General features: G+C 33.3%; 1 protein-coding gene across 1 annotated transcript in view; it reads left to right on the forward strand.

Moving 5' to 3' along the window:
• LOC139877881 (uncharacterized) overlaps positions 1–23056 on the forward strand; it is a 77325-nt gene that overhangs the window by 48487 nt on the left and 5782 nt on the right. The window lies entirely within an intron of this gene.

Below are 23056 nucleotides of genomic sequence, written 5' to 3' on the forward strand. Positions count from 1 at the left end.
TAATTATAAATTCACGAGGGTGATTAGTGTAGAAAAGTGATTAAAAATACCCAGTTTGCAAACATGTTGTTGTCATATCACATTTGATATTTTGCGTCTTGTCGTCAAAATTAGTAGCTTTTGCTGAACTTAATGCTAGTTTTTGAAAGTGCGTTGTTTTACCCTGTTTTGTACATAACATAAAATACAAATATATATATACATATTTTTAAAGTTTGATATATTATCCCACGTTTAAAAATTTATAAAATATAATATATATATATATATATATATATATATATATATATATATATATATATATATATATATATATATATATATATATATATATATATATATTTTTTGCATACTTTAGATCAATAAAATTAAAAAAATAATGATAACAAAATTTATCGCCCCGTCCTTAGGTAAAGCAATTTCGGCTTAATGACCTAGTCTTCAACTCACGACGAATTTTAGAAATCAATTTTTTTTTAACTTAATGAAATAAAGTCAATTTTTGTTTTTTAAAATCACACAAAACATTAAATTTAAAAAAAACATATTAATTTTATATAAAACCTAAAAAACAAAAATTCAGAATGGGGGGAGAAAACTAGTTCTTTAGTGTCTGCTAGCGGAAAAGACCAATCGGATTCCATTCTCGGAACTACACGAGAACAGAAAAATTAACTCTAGACAGCATTTTCTTTTTAGAACATTTGAATCTCCCCACACTTAGGTAGCTGTGGTGTCAAAATTGTGATTAACTTCATCGTTAATTTCTCTTGGTCCATAATCAACTTGCATATCTGTGACTTTTTCTTTAAGCCAGTGCCCGGCTTCTTCCGTAATATCCCAAAATTCAACTAGTTTCGCTCTTTCTTTAGGCGACAGATTGGATACTAACCGGTTACATAACTTAAAGTTCCCCTTACTTCTAGCATCAATAGCCCGTTTAAAAAGTTTCTTCATTGAACTGTTAATAACGGGGTCATTTAATTTCGTATCAATAACGGGGTTCTTTGTTATCATGTCATCATTAGGTGTTACTTCATTTTCCCCACACTTAGGCGTTTTATTATTGTTAAGCACTACCGTTGGAGTTGGTAAAACAACATGGTTCTTACCAATCGTTTTTGCTGGTTCAACGGTTTTGGTTGGTGGAGATTTAGACTTTCGAATCATAAAGGTGATCGATTTTTCATCATTACTAAGTGTCATTCTACCGTTTCTTACATCAAAGAACGCCCCGGTGGACGCTAAGAATGGTCGACCTAAAATTAGAGGAATGTTTGGTTCCTCTTCTATGTCAATGACAATGAATTCGACTAGAAAGGTTAAATTGCCTACTTGAATGGGTAGGTTGTCAGCAATTCCAACTGGGTGCTTAATGGTTTGATCAAAGAGTCGAACACTCATATCCGTTGGACTTAACTTACCTACACCTAATCTCTTATATAAGGAAAGAGGCATAACACTTACACTCGCACCTAAATCTGCTAGTGCATCATACATGACACAATCACTAAGTAGACAAGGAACAATAAATTCACCCGGATCACCTATCCTAGGAGGAGGTTTTGGTGGAACTGTCTTCACCGGGTTTACTTCTACGGCTTTTGTTTCTTGTACTTTCTTATTCTTTTTCTTCTTCTTTTTTCCAGAGGTATCACAATCTTTATTACCTATCACTTGCTCATACTCAACTCCTTTTCTTGGAAACGGGATGGGTGGTTTGTATGGTGCCACCACTGGCTTTACATACTCGGGTGGTGGTGGTGTAACTTCTTCATTGTTACTCTCATCTAAAACCTTCCCATCTTCTGATGCTGGTTTTTCAGAATTTGTTGAAACCATATTAACATTTTCATTCCGAGGATTTACTTCAGTATTACTCGGTAGCTTTCCTTGTTTCCTTTCACTCATCAATCTAACAAGAGTACCTACTTATTTTTCTAGATTCAAAATAGAAGCTTGTTGAGTTCTAAATGACTGATCAAACCTCTCATTCGTTTGAGTTTGAGTTTCAATAAATTGTGTTTGAGATTCAACTAGCTTAAATACCACTTCTTCCAGATTTGACTTTTTCTCTTCGGTTTGTTGTGGTGGTTTATACAAGCCAGGTCTTTGTTGATTGACAGTGTTGTTTTGAGTTGGTTGGTTATTCGGATCTTGTTGGTTATACGAGTTATTGTCGGGTCCTTTTGGATTGTAAAGAATGTTTTGATTTCGATTGAAGTTTAGCTTTGGCGGTTGATAATTATTTTGATAATTATTTCCAGGCCTTTGGTTCATATAGGAAACATTCTCTCGTTGTTCCAATGTTGGTTCAATGTGACAATCTTTCAATAAGTGTGGTCCACCGCATAGCTCACAACTGATTCGTATTGCGTGAATATCTTTATTCATCTTTTCCATTCGTCTTTCGAAAGCATCTATTTTTGCTGAAACGGAATCAAAGTCATGGCTAGAATCGGCTCTAGCCGCTTTAGATGATCAAAAGATATCTTTTTCTTGATGCCACTCATGTGAGTGGGAGGCTGTGTTATCAATAATTTTGTAAGCTTCAGTTGCAGTTTTCTTCATAATGGAACCACCAGCTGTTATGTCGATGTATTTTCGTGTAGCAACGTTGACACCTTGGTAGAATATTTGTACTATTTGGTAAGTGTCTAAACCGTGTTGAGGACATCCTCTCAACATCCTTCCGAATCTTGTCCACGCCTCATATAATGTTTCATTTGGCTTTTGCGCGAACGTAACAATTTCTCCTTGAAGTCTCACGGCTTTGGATGCCGGAAAGAACCGTTTAAGAAATTTTTCAACTAAAACATCACATGTGTCAATCGCCCCTTCAGGTAACGATTCTAACCAATCTTTGGCTTCTCCCTTTAAAGTCCAGGGAAACAACATGAGATAGATCTGCTCATCTTCCACTTCTCGGATTTTGAATAGTGTACAAATTCTTTTAAACGTACGAAGGTGTTCGTTAGGATCTTCATTCGGTGCACCACTGAATTGGCATTGGTTAGTTACCATGTGTAGAATTTGTCCTTTGATTTCATAATCTGGCGCATTAACTTCTGGCTTAATAATGGCGTGACCTTGGCCCGTGCGTGTGGCTCTCATTCGATCTTCCATACTTAGAGGTTCCGTTACTTCCATAATTGAATTCGTTGAATACGAATCACTAGAGGACTCTGATTTAACGGTTTGTGGTTCAGGATCTTGGAATTGTCCTTGAATATGCTCCGGGTTCTTAATTGTGAAGTCGGGTTCAAAAGATGGATTATCGGAAATTTGAGTTGGAGTTCTTGTTCGACTAGATGACGATTCTAAAGAAAAATCAATGGCGACAATATTTGCTCAATGTCTTGATCGAGTTACAGGTGGTGAACGTATGAAAGGTGGTGAACGTTTTGCTCGGTGCATTCACAGAATATCCTAGTAGTTATAAAAAAAATAAGAAAAACTTATATAAGTTGTCCAATTAATAGACTTTTCTGATTTTGCCCACGTTTCGAATAGCCAAAAGATGTAGCAGGTAGCCAGGACCCTTTAAATCGGAAGCCCACAACTAGCCACTAACAAATCCAACTATTACTACGAACCAGAAAAATGTCAACGTCTATTAACTTAACCGCTTAAATAATTTTTCTTTCCGTTTGAGAATTAGATAAGAAATAGAGAAAATTCTAAGTCCTAAAAACTAGAGCGTCGAGAAATAAGAAAGAAATAGATTGCGCGTCGAAAAATGTCGAAAAATAAAAGGTCGAAAAATAGGCGTCGAAAAATAAAAATAAGAAAGTAGCGCGAAAAACGGCGTCGCAAAATTCTAAAGCACCTAAATCTTAGTCTAAGGAATAAGCACTTAAGGGATTTTACGGCAAACCTAAAAATTCTAGAAATAAAAATAACTATGCAAAACTAAACTTAATACTAAAAATTGTAACTATAGTCTAAAAATCTAAAGGTAATAAAACTTAAAAAAAAATTATTATTTATTATTTTTTAAAAAAAAAATTTTTTTTTTATAATTTTTTTTTTAAAAAAAACGAATTTTTTTTTTACAAATTTTTTTTTTTAAAAAAACGAATTTTTTTTTTCTTAAAAAAACGTTTTTTTTTTACAACTTTTTTTTTTTTAAAAAAAACGATTTTTTTTACAAATTAATAATTTTTTTATAATTATTATTTTTTTTCAAAACTTTTTTTTTAATTCATTTACTATTCATGAATAGTAAATGAAAAGAAATTAATTAATTTACTATTCACATGAAAGCGACATGATAGAAATTATTAATTACAAGTTACATAATATACCCCTGAAGTATTTAATAAATACGACTTTTTAAAATTTACGTATCAAATTTTGATTCTAAAATATTATTATATTATTATATTCTATTTCAATATTATTATATTATTATATTCTATTTCAATATTATTATATTATTATATTTTATTTCAATATTATTATAATTAAAAATATAGCGTTTTAGCGCTCCCCGGCAGCGGCGCCAAAAACTTGGCGATGTAGCGTGAGGGTACGAAATAGTATTATTTTTAATACAAAATACTACAAAATATGACACAAGTTTTATTAATTTACGGATGGGATATACCTAAACCTTGCTACAACACTATAGGCAGTGTACCTAATCGTAGATTAGTGTAGTTTTTAGTAAGTCCGGTTCGTTCCACGGGGAGCTAGTGATTACGTACTATATTTTTAACTATAACTATATTTATATAAATATATATATATATATATATATATATATATATATATATATATATATATATATATATATATATATATAAGTAGTAATATTATTATAAAAGGGGGGTTTTTACCGTTTAATGACCGGTTTGTCGATTTTATATTTTTAAGCGTAAAGATAAATGAAAATAATTAAAGTGCGTAAAATAAATAAATGACGATAAATAAAATAACAATAAATAAAATTGCGATAGAATATGAAATAAAAGGATTATGCTTATTTAAACTTCCGTAATCATGATGTTTGACGTTTTGATTTTAATTAATTGTTACTCGGGTTAATTGTCCTTTGTCGTGGTTTATTTGATACCTATCTGGTTTTTATCCATAATAGTCCATCGGTCATAAATATAAAGTGCGAGTGTCCTCGTCAAATTACCCTTATACCCGAAGTCAAATATTCCAACTAATTAAGGATTTAAACTGTGACGCAGTTATCACTTCTGTCAACAATTACACCAGTTATCACTGTATGTAATCTACCCCTGTTTTGATTAGATATGAATATTAATTTACCCACTTGATCAGTTTGAATAATCAATTACCCAACCCGAATAATTAATTAAATGATTATAATAGATTCTATATGAACGTCACTAAATAGGACAACCATAATCATTATTAATTATTAGGATAATTAATTTGAAGATAGGTTCGACAGACTCCAATGAGTTGTCACTCAATTAGACAATACCCCCCATCTATTAATAGTCAATAGTCCAATTTCCACAAGTGTCGGTCTTTTGCCCAAACTTTAATTATGGTACAAAGCCCAATTACCCAATTTTAGTAATTAGCCCAACATCATGATTACTTCGTTTTAAATAAGCATAATAATAACTTAGTTACGAGACATTAATATAAAAAGGTTGAACATAACTTACAATGATTAAAAATAGCGTAGCGTTACACGGACAGAATTTCGACTTACATACTCAAACGATCTCTATCATAAATCTTATTATTATCATAATTTAAACTTAAAATTAAGATTATTGTTATATCTTATTACATTAACATTATGATAGAGAATTATAGATATTGATATTAGATATAGAAAAGGGATTTAGGATAGAAAAGGGTGTATTTTTTTTTCTATCGAATACACTGCCTTTTATAGGCGAATTCTGAATTTGATTTTTCACTTACGACCCCTGAACTATGCTCAATTAACAACTTTTTATTATTTAATATTATTCTTATTATGAATTATTTAAATATTATATTTTATTCTTGTGCATAGTTGACTTGTAATTTTTACACCGTTGCGTCGAGCGTTGAAAGTTGACTTAGGTCCCAGTTCCGGATTTTCGAACGTCCTTTCGTACAATTTTATATTGTGTACTTTGCGTTTTGTAACTTGTACTCTTGTCATTTTTAGACGTTCTTCATCAATAAATTGAACCACTTTAATTGTATCTTGTACTTTTTAGCTTTTTGGACCTTTGCGTCTTCAAATCTTCGTTTTCGCCTTTTGTCTTCGCACTTATTTAAAATAAACGAATATTACTCGAAAATGGAACAATTGCAACTAAAATCTTGTCTTTCTTGGGGGATTTTGCTATGAAATATATGTTCCTTTTTAGCCTTATCAAATTGTAAGCATTTTTGTTAAGTAGAAGTATTTTGATAAGTGTATTGAAGTCTTTCAAAAGTGTATAAATACATATTAAAACACTACATGTATATACATTTTAACTGAGTCGTTAAGTCATCGTTAGTCGTTACATGTAAGTGTTGTTTTGAAACCTTTAGGTTAACGATCTTGTTAAATGTTGTTAACCCAATGTTTATAATATCAAATGAGATTTTAAATTATTATATTATCATGATATTATCATGTATGAATATCTCTTAATATGATATATATACATTAAATGTCTTTACAACGATAATCGTTACATATATGTCTCGTTTAAAAATCATTAAGTTAGTAGTATTGTTTTTACATATGTAGTTCATTGTTAATATACTTAATGATATGTTTACTTATCATAGTATCATGTTAACTATATATATATCCATATATATGTCATCATATAGTTTTTACAATTTTTAACGTTCGTGAATCACCGGTCAACTTGGGTGGTCAATTGTCTATATGAAACATATTTCAATTAATCAAGTCTTAACAAGATTGATTGCTTAACATGTTGGAAACATTTAATCATGTAAATATCAATCTCAATTAATATATATAAACATGGAAAAGTTCGGGTCACTACAGTACCTACCCGTTAAATAAATTTCGTCCCGAAATTTTAAGCTGTTGAAGGTGTTGACGAATCTTCTGGAAATAGATGCGGGTATTTCTTCTTCATCTGATCTTCACGCTCCCAGGTGAACTCGGGTCCTCTACGAGCATTCCACCGAACCTTAACTATTGGTATCTTGTTTTGCTTAAGTCTTTTAACCTCACGATCCATTATTTCGACGGGTTCTTCGATGAATTGAAGTTTTTCGTTGATTTGGATTTCATCTAACGGAATAATGAGATCTTCTTTAGCAAAACATTTCTTCAAATTCGAGATGTGGAAAGTGTTATGTACAGCCGCGAGTTGTTGAGGTAACTCAAGTCGGTAAGCTACTGGTCCGACACGATCAATAATCTTAAATGGTCCAATATACCTTGGATTTAATTTCCCTCGTTTACCAAATCGAACAACGCCTTTCCAAGGTGCTACTTTAAGCATGACCATCTCTCCAATTTCAAATTCTATATCTTTTCTTTTAATGTCAGCGTAGCTCTTTTGTCGACTTTGGGCGGTTTTCAACCGTTGTTGAATTTGGATGATCTTCTCGGTAGTTTCTTGTATAATCTCCGGACCCGTAATTTGTCTATCCCCCACTTCACTCCAACAAATCGGAGACCTGCACTTTCTACCATAAAGTGCTTCAAACGGCGCCATCTCAATGCTTGAATGGTAGCTGTTGTTGTAGGAAAATTCTGCTAACGGTAGATGTCGATCCCAACTGTTTCCGAAATCAATAACACATGCTCGTAGCATGTCTTCAAGCATTTGTATCGTCCTTTCGCTCTGCCCATCAGTTTGTGGATGATATGCAGTACTCATGTCTAGACGAGTTCCTAATGCTTGCTGTAATGTCTGCCAGAATCTTGAAATAAATCTGCCATCCCTATCAGAGATAGTAGAGATTGGTATTCCATGTCTGGAGATGACTTCCTTCAAATACAGTCGTGCTAACTTCTCCATCTTGTCATCTTCTCTTATTGGCAGGAAATGTGCTGATTTGGTGAGACGATCAACTATTACCCAAATAGTATCAAAACCACTTGCAGTCCTTGGCAATTTAGTGATGAAATCCATGGTAATGTTTTCCCATTTCCATTCCGGGATTTCGGGTTGTTGAAGTAGACCTGATGGTTTCTGATGCTCAGCTTTGACCTTAGAACACGTCAAACATTCTCCTACGTATTTAGCAACATCGGCTTTCATACCCGGCCACCAAAAATGTTTCTTGAGATCCTTGTACATCTTCCCCGTTCCAGGATGTATTGAGTATCTGGTTTTATGAGCTTCTCTAAGTACCATTTCTCTCATATCTCCAAATTTTGGTACCCAAATCCTTTCATCCCTATACCGGGTTCCGTCTTCCCGAATATTAAGATGCTTCTCCGATCCTTTGGGTATTTCATCCTTTAAATTTCCCTCTTTTAAAACTCCTTGTTGCGCCTCCTTTATTTGAGTAGTAAGGTCATTATGAATCATTATATTCATAGATTTTACTCGAATGGGTTCTCTGTCCTTCCTGCTCAAGGCATCGGCCACCACATTTGCCTTCCCCGGGTGGTAACGAATCTCAAAGTCGTAATCATTCAATAATTCAATCCACCTACGCTGCCTCATATTCAGTTGTTTCTGATTAAATATGTGTTGAAGACTTTTGTGGTCGGTATATATAATACTTTTGACCCCATATAAGTAGTGCCTCCAAGTCTTTAATGCAAAAACAACCGCGCCTAATTCCAAATCACGCGTCGTATAATTTTGTTCGTGAATCTTCAATTGTCTAGACGCATAAGCAATCACCTTCGTTCGTTGCATTAATACACAACCGAGACCTTGCTTTGATGCGTCACAATAAATAACAAAATCATCATTCCCTTCAGGCAATGACAATATAGGTGCCGTAGTTAGCTTTTTCTTCAATAACTGAAACGCTTTCTCTTGTTCATCATTCCATTCAAATTTCTTCCCTTTATGCGTTAATGCAGTCAAGGGTTTTGCTATTCTGGAAAAGTCTTGGATGAACCTTCTGTAGTAACCAGCTAGTCCTAAAAACTGGCGTATGTGTTTCGGAGTTTTCGGGGTTTCCCACTTTTCAACAGTTTCTATCTTTGCCGGATCCACCTTAATACCTTCTTTGTTCACTATGTGACCGAGGAATTGAATTTCTTCCAACCAAAATGCACACTTTGAAAACTTAGCGTACAATTCTTCCTTCCTCAATACTTCTAACACCTTTCTCAAATGTTCACCGTGTTCTTGGTCATTCTTTGAGTAAATAAGTATGTCATCAATGAAAACAATGACAAACTTGTCAAGGTATGGTCCACACACTCGGTTCATAAGGTCCATGAACACAGCTGGTGCATTAGTTAAACCAAACGGCATGACCATAAACTCGTAATGACCGTAACGTGTTCTGAAAGCAGTCTTTGGAATATCATCTTCTTTCACCAGCATTTGATGATACCCGGAACGTAAGTCAATCTTTGAATAAACAGACGAGCCTTGTAGTTGATCAAATAAGTCGTCGATTCTCGGTAGTGGGTAGCGGTTCTTGATGGTAAGTTTGTTCAACTCTCGGTAGTCGATACACAACCTGAATGTACCATCTTTCTTCTTGACAAACAAAACAGGAGCTCCCCACGGTGATGTGCTTGGTCGAATGAAACCACGCTCTAAAAGTTCTTGTAATTGGCTTTGCAGTTCTTTCATCTCGCTGGGTGCGAGTCTGTAAGGAGCACTAGCTATTGGTGCAGCTCCTGGTACAAGATCTATTTGAAATTCAACGGATCGATGTGGGGGTAATCCTGGTAATTCTTTCGGAAATACATCAGGAAATTCTTTTGCAATGGGAACATCATTGATGCTCTTTTCTTCAGTTTGTACTTTCTCGACGTGTGCTAGAACAGCATAGCAACCTTTTCTTATTAGTTTTTGTGCCTTCAAATTACTAATAAGATGTAGCTTCGTGTTGCCCTTTTCTCCGTACACCATTAAGGGTTTTCCTTTTTCTCGTATAATGCGAATTGCATTTTTGTAACAAACGATCTCTGCTTTAACTTCTTTTAACCAGTCCATACCGATTATCACATCAAAACTCCCTAACTCTACTGGTATCAAATCAATCTTAAATGTTTCGCTAACCAGTTTAATTTCTCGATTCCGACATATATTATCTGCTGAAATTAATTTACCATTTGCTAATTCGAGTAAAAATTTACTATCCAAAGGCGTCAATGGACAACTTAATTTAGCACAAAAATCTCTACTCATATAGCTTCTATCCGCACCCGAATCAAATAAAACGTAAGCAGATTTATTGTCAATAAGAAACGTACCCGTAACAAGCTCCGGGTCTTCCTGTGCCTCTGCCGCATTAATATTGAAAACTCTTCCGCGGCCTTGTCCATTCGTGTTCTCCTGGTTCGGGCAATTTCTAATAATGTGGCCCGGTTTTCCACATTTATAACAAACTACATTGGCATAACTTGGTCCGACACTACTTGGTCCGCCATTACTCGTTCCGACACCATTTGTTCCTTTCGTTCTGTTAACCCCTGGTCCGTAGACCTCACACTTCGCCGCGCTATGACCATTTCTTTTACACTTGTTGCAAAATTTGGTGCAGAACCCCGAGTGATACTTTTCACACCTTTGGCATAGCTGCTTCTGATTGTTGTTGTTGCGGTTATTATTGTTGTTAGGATGATTGTTGTAGTTGCTGTTGTTGTTGTTGTTGTTGTTGGGCCGTTTGTTGTAGTTACGATTGATGTTGCGATTGTTGGGATAATTGTTGCGATTATTGTTGTAATTGTTGTTGTTGTTGTATTGGTGATTCTTATCACCGTTTTTTTCCCACTTTCTTTTGACTTGCTTCACATTGGCCTCTTCAGCAGTCTGTTCTTTAATTCTTTCTTCAATCTGGTTCACTAGTTTGTGAGCCATTCTACATGCCTGTTGTATGGAGGCGGGCTCGTGTGAACTTATATCTTCTTGGATTCTTTCCGGTAATCCTTTCACAAACGCGTCGATCTTCTCTTCCTCATCTTCGAATGCTCCCGGACACAATAGGCATAATTCTATGAATCGTCTTTCGTACGTGGTAATATCAAATCCTTGGGTTCGTAACCCTCTAAGTTCTGTCTTGAGCTTATTGACCTCGGTTCTGGGACGGTACTTCTCGTTCATCAAGTGCTTGAATGCTGACCACGGTAGTGCGTACGCATCGTCTTGTCCCACTTGCTCTAGATAGGTATTCCACCATGTTAACGCAGAACCTGTGAAGGTATGCGTAGCGTACTTCACTTTGTCCTCTTCAGTACACTTACTTATGGCAAACACCGATTCGACCTTCTCGGTCCACCGTTTCAATCCGATCGGTCCTTCGGTTCCATCAAATTCCAAAGGTTTGCAGGCAGTGAATTCTTTGTAGGTGCATCCTACACGATTTCCTGTACTGCTAGATCCAAGGTTATTGTTGGTATGTAGCGCAGCCTGTACTGCGGCTATGTTTGAAACTAGAAAAGTACGGAATTCCTCTTCATTCATATTCACGGTGTGTCGAGTAGTCGGTGCCATTTCCTTCAAAATAGTCAAATGGAACAAGTTAATCATACAGAATATTAAGAGTAGTTAATAGTATTTCGTAGCATAATATGAACTCATTTATAAAAGCTTTTTCTTCATATTAGCGTTTTATAAGTTTAAATTCGGGTAGTACCTACCCGTTAAGTTCATACTTAGTAGCTAATATACAATTCAACTACTACAATTCTATATGAAAAACTGATTATAATAATATTTCGCGTTCAAACTTTTACACAATATTTTACAAACTTACAATACCGCTTATTTTACATATAGCATGAAATATAGCACACAATAAATTTGATACAAGATGGTTGTGAAGATAATTCTAGCTAGTACACAAGTCGTTCAGCAAAGGCAATAAAGACACGTAATTCATACGTCCAGAAACAAGTCATGCATTCTGGTTTTACTAGGATTACTTCCCATCCTTGGTCTTGTGGAACATAACCATTATGGCCGTTGATAAGACAGCGTGTTGTAACGTCGTCAAAGGGACGAGGGTTACGTAATGTCCAACAGTCCCGTAACAATCTAAAAACCTCATTTCTTACCCCAATTACCGACTCCGTCGCTTGTGGGAACGTTTTGTTTAATAGTTGTAGCCCGATGTTCTTGTTCTCATTTTGGTGAGAAGCGAACATTACTAATCCGTAAGCATAACATGCTTCTTTATGTTGCATGTTAGCCGCTTTTTCTAAATCACGAAGTCCAATATTCGGATATATTGAGTCAAAATAATTTCTTAACCCATTGCGTAAAATAGCATTTGGGTTCCCCGCAATATATGCGTCAAAGTAAACACATTGTAACTTATGGATTTCCCAATGTGATATCCCCCATCTTTCGAACGAAAGCCTTTTATAAACCAAGGCATTCTTGGAACGTTCTTCGAATGTCTTACAAACTGATCTCGCCTTAAATAGTTGTGCCGAAGAATTCTGACCGACTCTAGACAAGATTTCATCAATCATGTCTCCGGGTAGGTCTCTTAAAATATTGGGTTGTCTATCCATTTTGTGTTTTTATACTGTAAAATAGACAAGAGTTAGATTCATAAAAAAAATACTTATTAATACAAGCAATTTTTACATATATCATAAAGCATAAGCACACTATATTACATATATTACACCACACGAATACAACTATCTTATTCCGACTCGCTTGTTTCTTCTTCTTTGGTTTTGGTTCGTTTTGACAAGTTTCTAGGGATATATGATGTTCCCCTAATACGAGCCGTAATTTTCCACATTGGTTTAGAAAAACCTGGTGGTTTAGAGGTTCCCGGGTCATTGTTACAACTTAAGGACTTCGGGGGTTGACGATACATATAAAGTTCATTGGGGTTGGAATTAGATTTCTCTATTTTTATGCCCTTTCCCTTATTATTTTCTTTTGCCTTTTTAAATTCAGTTGGGGTAATTTCTATAACATCATCAGAATTCTCGTCGGAATCCGATTCATCGGAGAATTGGTAATCCTCCCAATATTTTGCTTCCTTGGCGGAAACACCATTGACCATAATTAACCTTGGTCGGTTGGTTGAGGATTTTCTTTTACTTAACCGTTTTATTATTTCCCCCACCGGTTCTATTTCTTCATCTGGTTCCGATTCTTCTTCCGGTTCCGATTCTTCTTCCGGTTCCGACTCTTCTTCCGGTTCCTCTTCGGGAACTTGTGAATCAGTCCACGAATCATTCCAATTTACATTTGACTCTTCATTATTATTAGGAGAGTCAATGGGACTTGTTCTAGAGGTAGACATCTATCACATAATATCAAACGCGTTAAGAGATTAATATATCACATAATATTCACATGTTAAAAATATATAGTTTCCAACAAAATTTGTTAAGCAATCATTTTTCAAGTAAACACGGTCGAAGTCCAGACTCACTAATGCATCCTAACAAACTCGATAAGACACACTAATGCAAAATTCTGGTTCTCTAAGACCAACGCTCGGATACCAACTGAAATGTCCCGTTCTTATTGATTAAAAATGTTCCATATTAATTGATTTCGTTGCGAGGTTTTGACCTCTATATGAGACGTTTTTCAAAGACTGCATTCATTTTAAAACAAACCATAACCTTTATTTCATCAATAAAGGTTTAAAAAGCTTTACGTAGATTATCAAATAATGATAATCTAAAATATCCTGTTTACACACGACCATTACATAATGGTTTACAATACAAATATGTTACAACAAAATAAGTTTCTTGAATGCAGTTTTTACACAATATCATACAAGCATGGACTCCAAATCTCGTCCTTATTTAAGTATGCGACAGCGGAAGCTCTTAATAATCACCTGAGAATAAACATGCTTAAAACGTCAACAAAAATGTTGGTGAGTTATAGGTTTAACCTATATATATCAAATCATAATAATAGACCACAAGATTTCATATTTCAATACACATCCCATACATAGAGATAAAAATCATACATATGGTGAACACCTGGTAACCGACATTAACAAGATGCATATATAAGAATATCCCCATCATTCCGGGACACCCTTCGGATATGATATAAATTTCGAAGTACTAAAGCATCCGGTACTTTGGATGGGGCTTGTTGGGCCCGATAGATCTATCTTTAGGATTCGCGTCAATTAGGGTGTCTGTTCCCTAATTCTTAGATTACCAGACTTAATAAAAAGGGGCATATTCGATTTCGATAATTCAACCATAGAATGTAGTTTCACGTACTTGTGTCTATTTTGTAAATCATTTATAAAACCTGCATGTATTCTCATCCCAAAAATATTAGATTTTAAAAGTGGGACTATAACTCACTTTCACAGATTTTTACTTCGTCGGGAAGTAAGACTTGGCCATTGTTGATTCACGAACCTATAACAATATATACATATATATTAAAGTATGTTCAAAATATATTTACAACACTTTTAATATATTTTGATGTTTTAAGTTTATTAAGTCAGCTGTCCTCGTTAGTAACCTATAACTAGTTGTCCACAGTTAGATGTACATAAATAAATCGATAAATATTATCTTGAATCAATCCACGACCCAGTGTATACGTATCTCAGTATTGATCATAACTCAAACTATATATATTTTGGAATCAACCTCAACCCTGTATAGCTAACTCCAACATTCACATATAGAGTGTCTATGGTTGTTCCGAAATATATATAGATGTATCGACATGATAGGTCGAAACATTGTATACGTGTCTATGGTATCTCAAGATTACATAATATACAATACAAGTTGATTAAGTTATGGTTGGAATAGATTTGTTACCAATTTTCACGTAGCTAAAATGAGAAAAATTATCCAATCTTGTTTTACCCATAACTTCTTCATTTTAAATCCGTTTTGAGTGAATCAAATTTCTATGGTTTTATATTGAACTCTATTTTATGAATCTAAACAGAAAAGTATAGGTTTATAGTCGGAAAACTAAGTTACAAGTCGTTTTTGTAAAGGTAGTCATTTCAGTCGAAAGAACGACGTCTAGATGACCATTTTAGAAAACATACTTCCACTTTGAGTTTAACCATAATTTTTTGATATAGTTTCATGTTCATAATAAAAATCATTTTCTCAGAATTACAACTTTTAAATCAAATTTTATCATAGTTTTTAATTAACTAACCCAAAACAGCCCGCGGTGTTACTACGACGGCGTAAATCCGGTTTTACGGTGTTTTTCGTGTTTCCAGGTTTTAAATCATTAAGTTAGCATATCATATAGATATAGAAAATGTGTTTAGTTAATTTTAAAAGTCAAGTTAGAAGGATTAACTTTTGTTTGCGAACAAGTTTAGAATTAACTAAACTATGTTCTAGTGATTACGAGTTTAAACCTTCGAATAAGATAGTTTTATATATATGAATCGAATGATGTTATGAACATCATTACTGCCTTAAGTTCCTTGGATAAACCTACTGGAAAAGAGAAAAATGGATCTAGCTTCAACGGATCCTTGGATGGCTCGAAGTTCTTGAAGCAGAATCATGACACGAAAACAAGTTCAAGTAAGATCATCACTTGAAATAAGATTGTTATAGTTATAGAAATTGAACCAAAGTTAGAATATGATTATTACCTTGTATTAGAATGATAACCTACTGTAAGAAACAAAGATTTCTTGAGGTTGGATGACCACCTTACAAGATTGGAAGTGAGCTAGCAAACTTGAAAGTATTCTTGATTTTATGTAACTAGAACTTGTAGAATATATGAAGAACACTTAGAACTTGAAGATAGAACTTGAGAGAGATCAATTAGATGAAGAAAATTGAAGAATGAAAGTGTTTGTAGGTGTTTTTGGTCGTTGGTGTATGGATTAGATATAAAGGATATGTAATTTTGTTTTCATGTAAATAAGTCATGAATGATTACTCATATTTTTGTAATTTTATGAGATATTTCATGCTAGTTGCCAAATGATGGTTCCCACATGTGTTAGGTGACTCACATGGGCTGCTAAGAGCTGATCATTGGAGTGTATATACCAATAGTACATAGATCTAAAAGCTGTGTATTGTACGAGTACGAATACGGGTGCATACGAGTAGAATTGTTGATGAAACTGAACGAGGATGTAATTGTAAGCATTTTTGTTAAGTAGAAGTATTTTGATAAGTGTATTGAAGTCTTTCAAAAGTGTATAAATACATATTAAAACACTACATGTATATACATTTTAACTGAGTCGTTAAGTCATCGTTAGTCGTTACATGTAAGTGTTGTTTTGAAACCTTTAGGTTAACGATCTTGTTAAATGTTGTTAACCCAATGTTTATAATATCAAATGAGATTTTAAATTATTATATTATCATGATATTATCATGTATGAATATCTCTTAATATGATAAATATACATTAAATGTCTTTACAACGATAATCGTTACATATATGTCTCGTTTAAAAATCATTAAGTTAGTAGTCTTGTTTTTACATATGTAGTTCATTGTTAATATACTTAATGATATGTTTACTTATCATAGTATCATGTTAACTATATATATATCCATATATATGTCATCATATAGTTTTTACAAGTTTTAACGTTCGTGAATCACCGGTCAACTTGGGTGGTCAATTGTCTATATGAAACATATTTCAATTAATCAAGTCTTAACAAGTTTGATTGCTTAACATGTTGGAAACATTTAATCATGTAAATATCAATCTCAATTAATATATATAAACATGGAAAAGTTCGGGTCACTACAGTTGACTCCCCCTCAAGTAGACATCGTTGATCTTTTACATCTTTTGAACATGCCTCATGCCAATATTGTGAACATGCGTTCTAAAAATAGCAGTTGGAAGTGCTTTGGTGAAAAGATCGGCAGAGTTTTTGCTGGATTGAACATATCTCATTTCAATCTGGTTGTTTTTGATGAGATTTTGAGTATATGAGAAGAATCTAGGAGGTATGTGTTTTGTTCGGTCACTTTTGATATACCCTTCTTTCATCTGTGCTATGCAAGCTGCATTATCTTCATAGATAGTTGTTGGACTTTTATCGCGTTCTAGTCCACAAGAATCAGTAATGAGTTGTGTCATTGATCTCAACCAAAAACATTCCCGAGTAGCTTCATGTAATGCAATCACTTCGGCATGATTTGATGATGTTGCAACAAGTGTTTGTTTTTGAGAACGCCAAGATATTGCAGTACCTCCATTTAGGAACACATATCCATTTTGAGATTTAGCTTTATGTGGATCAGATAAATAACCTGCGTCTGCATAACCAACCAAATCTTGTTTTGATTCGTTAGAATAAAATAATCCTAAATCAGTAGTTCCTCGAAGGTATCTAAATATGTGTTTGATCCCATTCCAGTGTCTTTTGGTAGGAGCTGAGCTGAACCTTGCCAACAAATTAACTGCAAAAGAAATGTCAGGTCTTGTACAATTTGTAAGATACATAAGAGCTCCAATTGCACTAAGATATGGTACTTCTGGTCCCAGGATATCTTCATGATCTTCACAGGGACGAAATGGATCAGTGTCAACATTAAGTGATCTAACAACCATAGGAGTACTTAATGGTTTTGCCTTGTCCATATTGAAACGTTTTAAAATCATTTCCGTATAAGTTGTTTGATGTACAAGTAAACCATTAGGCATATGCTCAATCTACAAACCAAGGCAATACTTGGTTTTTTGAAGATCTTTCATTTCAAATTCTTTCTTTAGAAGTTGAATGGCTTCATGGATCTCTTTATTTGTACCTATGATGTTAAGATCATCGATATAAACGGCTATGATCACATATCCGGATGTTGTTTTCTTAATGAATACACATGGGCAAATAAGATTATTGGTATACCCTTTGCATATCAAGTAATCACTTAATCGTTTATACCACATGCGACCCGATTGTTTCAACCCATATAAAGACCTTTGTAACTTGATTGAGTACATTTCTTTGGATTTTGCATTGGTTGCTTCTGATACCTTAAATCCTTCAGGTATCTTCATATATATATCACTATCAAGTGATCCATATAGATAAGCAGTCACAACATCCATGAGATGCATTTCTAAATTTCTAGAAACTGCCAGACTGATTAAGTATCTAAAAGTAATTGCATCCATACCAGGGGAATAAGTTTCATCATAATCAATTCCCGGTCTTTGAGAAAAACCTTGAGCTACAAGTCTAGCTTTATACCTTGTAACTTTATTTTTCTCATTTCTTTTTCGCACAAAAACCCATCTATATCCCACTGGTTTCACATCTTTAGGTGTGAGAACGCTAGATCCTAAAACTTTTCTTTTATTGAGTGATTCAAATTCAGCTCGTATTGCTCCTTTCCAATGATCCCAATCATGTCTATTTTGACATTCCATGACAGATTTTGGTTCTGGATCATCATCATCATTTATGATGTCATATGCAACATTATATGAAAATATCTCATCAAGATTTTTCATTTCATTTTGGTTCCATAATATTTTTGAATGTGCATAATTAATTGAAAATTCCGTATTGACATCATCAATCTCCTCTGCAGAAGGAGTATTGATTTGTGGTTCTTCTTGAACACTTTCTTTTACCTCATTATCAGCTGATTTTCTTTTTCGGGGATTTTTATCTTTGGAACCAATTGGTCTCCCACGTTTCTGGCGAGACAAAGACTCAAGAGTGACATTATTGCCAGCTTTTGGAATTTCAATTCGAGCTGGAACATTTGCTGCTGGTATATATGATTTAGTCACTCTTTTTGTATCTGTAAATGCATCAGGTAATTTATTCGCAAGTTCTTGCATATGTATTATTTTTTGAACTTCGATCTCGCATTCTTTTGTGCGAGGATCAAGATACATTAATTGAGGTTCACACCATGAAACGTCATTTTATTTATTTTTTATTTCTCCCCCTAATCTAGGGAACAATGTTTCATTAAAGTGACAATCAGCAAAACGTGCTGTAAAAATATCACCCGTCATGGGTTCAATATATCTTATGATTGAAGATGTTTCATATCCAACATATATTCCCATCCTTCTTTGAGGACCCATTTTAGTGCGTTGTGGTGGTGCGATAGGAACATAAACCGCACAACCAAATGTTCTAAGGTGGGAAATATTTGGCTGATGGCCAAAAGCAAGTTGCAAAGGAGAATATGTATGACTTGCACTTGGTCTAATGCGAATTAATGATGCAGCATGTAAAATTGCATGACCCCATACAGATACTGGGAGTTTTGTTCTTATTATCAATGGTCTAGCTATTAATTGCAATCGTTTGATTAGTGATTCGGCTAAACCATTTTGTGTATGCACATGGGTAACAGGATGTTCAACAACAATCCCAATAGACATGCAAAAATTATTAAATGCTTGAGATATAAACTCACCAGCATTATCCAATCTCACCCTTTTAATAGTATAATCAGGGAAATGTGCTCTTAATTTAATAATTTGAGCAAGAAATTTTGCAAATGCCACATTTCGACTTGATAATAGACAAACATGAGACCATCTACTAGATGCGTCTATTAGGACCATGTAATATCTAAATGGTCCACATGGTGGATGAATTGGTCCACATATATCACCTTGAATTCTTTCAAGAAACAATGGTGATTCTTTTTCAATCTTAAGAGGTGATGGTCTTATTATCAATTTTCCAAGTAAGCATAATGTACATGGGATAAGTGCATCATGAGGGATCTTTTGATCCGTCAATAGATGTCCATGTATATTTTGAATTATTCTTTTCATCATTGTTGATCCTGGGTGGCCTAATCTTTCATGCCACAGATTGATCATTACAGGATCACATACATTTTCATTAACTACCATGTGTGCTTCTGGTACATTTATATATGTATAATGTAAACCAGAACTAAGTCTTGGTAGTTTTTCAATTACATGCTTTTTGTCAGTGATACTTAAGTATTTATCATTTTCTGTAGTCACTGACTGATAATCATATCCATTTTGGTATATGTCAGAGAAGCTTAACAAATTTCTCTTTGACATGGGAGAAAATAAGGCATTTTTTTATCAGAAAATTTGTACCATTTGGTAACATGAATTTTGCCTTTCCTATTCCTTTTATTAAATCCGCAGGACCTGATATAGTATGTACCGTTCCTTCTGTTGCTTTAAAATTAGTGAAATATTTTTTAGATTTGAGTATAGTGTGTGTGGTACCACTGTCTGCAATACAAAGATCCCCACCATTTGACTGATTTTGCACTCCAGTAGTGTACATCATGAACTTCAAAATATGCGAAACAAATAATGAGTACATAATTCATCAATATATTACATTCAAAATATGTTATAAATGAAAGTACATAATAAGGAAAGATATAGTAAAGTAGATATGATATAGATCGTAAATCTATATCCATTTATTTGATATGGACATATAATAGAAAATTTATTCATTAAAGTAGTCACTTGTTGGCTCAGTGATTTTTGTATCAAGCTCATCCACAAGGTTTGCCTCTTTTCCTTTTCTCTTTAGGGATTCTTGATATTGATTAACAGAATATTGATTTGTTCGACAGTTCTTAGACCAATGTCCAATTTTACCACATCGATAACAAGAATATTCAATATTCTTTGAAGAGCTTCCTTCAACATTATGATTTGTGGGATTGTATGGTAGTTGAAATTTATAATTTTGTGGATTATTATTTCTTTGTCCACGACCACGACCACCGTAACCATTACGACCACGACCTCCACCACGACCATTACCATAAGGGTGATTTCGAACATAGTTATGATTTTTATTATTGTTATGGTAATTTCCATGATGATGATTTTGGCCAATATGACCACGACCTCGCCCACGTCCTCGTCCAGGTGTATTTCTTTTTTTTATTATTATTATTGTTAATAGCATTAGCTTCAGGGAATGCTAGCGCACCCGTAGGATGAGATTCTTGATTCTTCATCAGTAATTCTTTATTCACTTCTGCAACTAAGAGATAAGTTTGAAGTTTGAAAAAAGTTTTGTAATTCTACAATCTTAAATTTTCTTGTATACTTATGTTTGCAGAATGCATTGTGGAGAAAGTTTTCTCCATCATATCAGCATCACTTATTTCTTGACCACAGAATTGAAGCTTTGAATGAATCTTGAACATGGCCGAGCTGTATTCACTTACCTTTTTAAAGTCTTGAAACCTTAGATTTCTCCATTCTTCCCCCGCAGCTGGGAGTAATATTTTCTTTTGATTATCGAATCTACTCTTGATACTTTCCCATAAAACATGTGGATCTTTGATAGTGAGATACATATGTTTTAAGGTGATATCAATATGTTTGCGAATAAAAGCAATTGATTTTAATTTATCTTGATCAGAACAAGTATTATTTTCTTTTAAAGTTTCTAGAATACCCAATGATCCAAGATTTATTTCTACATTCATGACCCATGATGTGTAGTTTGTTCCCGATACGTCTAGGGCAGCAAACTCAAGCTTTGATAAGTTTGACATTTTTTATTTTCAGAAAGATGAACAACATAAATTATAATCATAATCAATTTCTAACAACATGAAATTAGAATCATTTTAAATTCATAAGTAGCAAACAACAGAATAATAGTATGATTACAAATAATAAAACCACAAGGGCAGGATAGAATATAGGTTCACCCGGTGGTATATTAGCAACACTGATGATAGTTAATATGACCAATACAATAGGAAAAATCATCCTTGTGTGAATCATCTTTACAAAAACTTTTTGAGAGTGGTAATATGAGAAAATGAAGATTGATTTGTGAAAATGTGAAAACGGAGATGTTTATTTTATATTTGAAAAATATAATCGTTATAACGTCGTCAGTTGACGTTAACAACCGTTATGTATATATGACCGTTGTAACGTCGTTAGTTGACGTTAACGAATGTTATGTACTCGTTATATTAATAATCATTTTAATAAAAGAATTTTATTAGTATAAATATGATTACTATAAAATATATTTAGTATAAATATGTTTAGTATAAATACGAAGATTAAGAGAATAAACATATTATGCATAAATAATAAATTTAAGAATAAACATTAGTATGCATGCAATAAATAATGATTAATTGCATAAATAATCATAAATGTTAGATAACATAAATATAAATGTTAGTGAAGTTAATAAGAGTTAGATTATAGAAATATAATTCAGGCGGTATAACCGACCATATATAACATAAATATAAATGTTAATGAAGTTAATAAAAGTTAGATTACAGAAATATAATTCAGGCGGTATAACCGACCATATATAACTTAAATAATATAAATATAAATGTTAGTTATGATGATAATAATATTTACCTTACTAATAAATAATAGAAGATATCGTTAAAGAATTTTTTTTATTACCTTGGTTATACGGAGCACTTCGTGCTGATAACGTGTTATAATTCAGTAGGCTTATAACTACCTTTAGTGGTGAACGTGTTATAATTCAGTAGGCTTATAACTACCTTTAGTGGTCTGTTTCTTGACTGTAGGCTATTGATAATTAGAAGATAAAAGAGAGGGAAAGAACATATTGATATTATTCGGTGTACAAAACTTACATACATATGAGGCTTATTTATAGTGCTTAAATCTACTGTACATAGTTGAGAGTTGTTAAATGCATTTGGCCATATGCATAAAAGTTGTCGACCATACATATTTGTCTTATAACATATATATATATATATATATATATATATATATATATATATATATATATATATATATATATATATATATATATATATATGTATGTATGTATGTATACATATATATGTATGTATACATATATATGTATGTATATGTATGTATACAAATATATATATATACATACATGTATGTATGTATGTATATATATATATATATATATATATATATATATATATATATATATATATATATATATATATATATATATATATATATGCATTTTTATCATTGATTTTTACTTT

This window comes from Rutidosis leptorrhynchoides, chromosome 11 (assembly GCF_046630445.1).
Source record: "Rutidosis leptorrhynchoides isolate AG116_Rl617_1_P2 chromosome 11, CSIRO_AGI_Rlap_v1, whole genome shotgun sequence".
Lineage (NCBI taxonomy): Eukaryota > Viridiplantae > Streptophyta > Magnoliopsida > Asterales > Asteraceae > Rutidosis > Rutidosis leptorrhynchoides.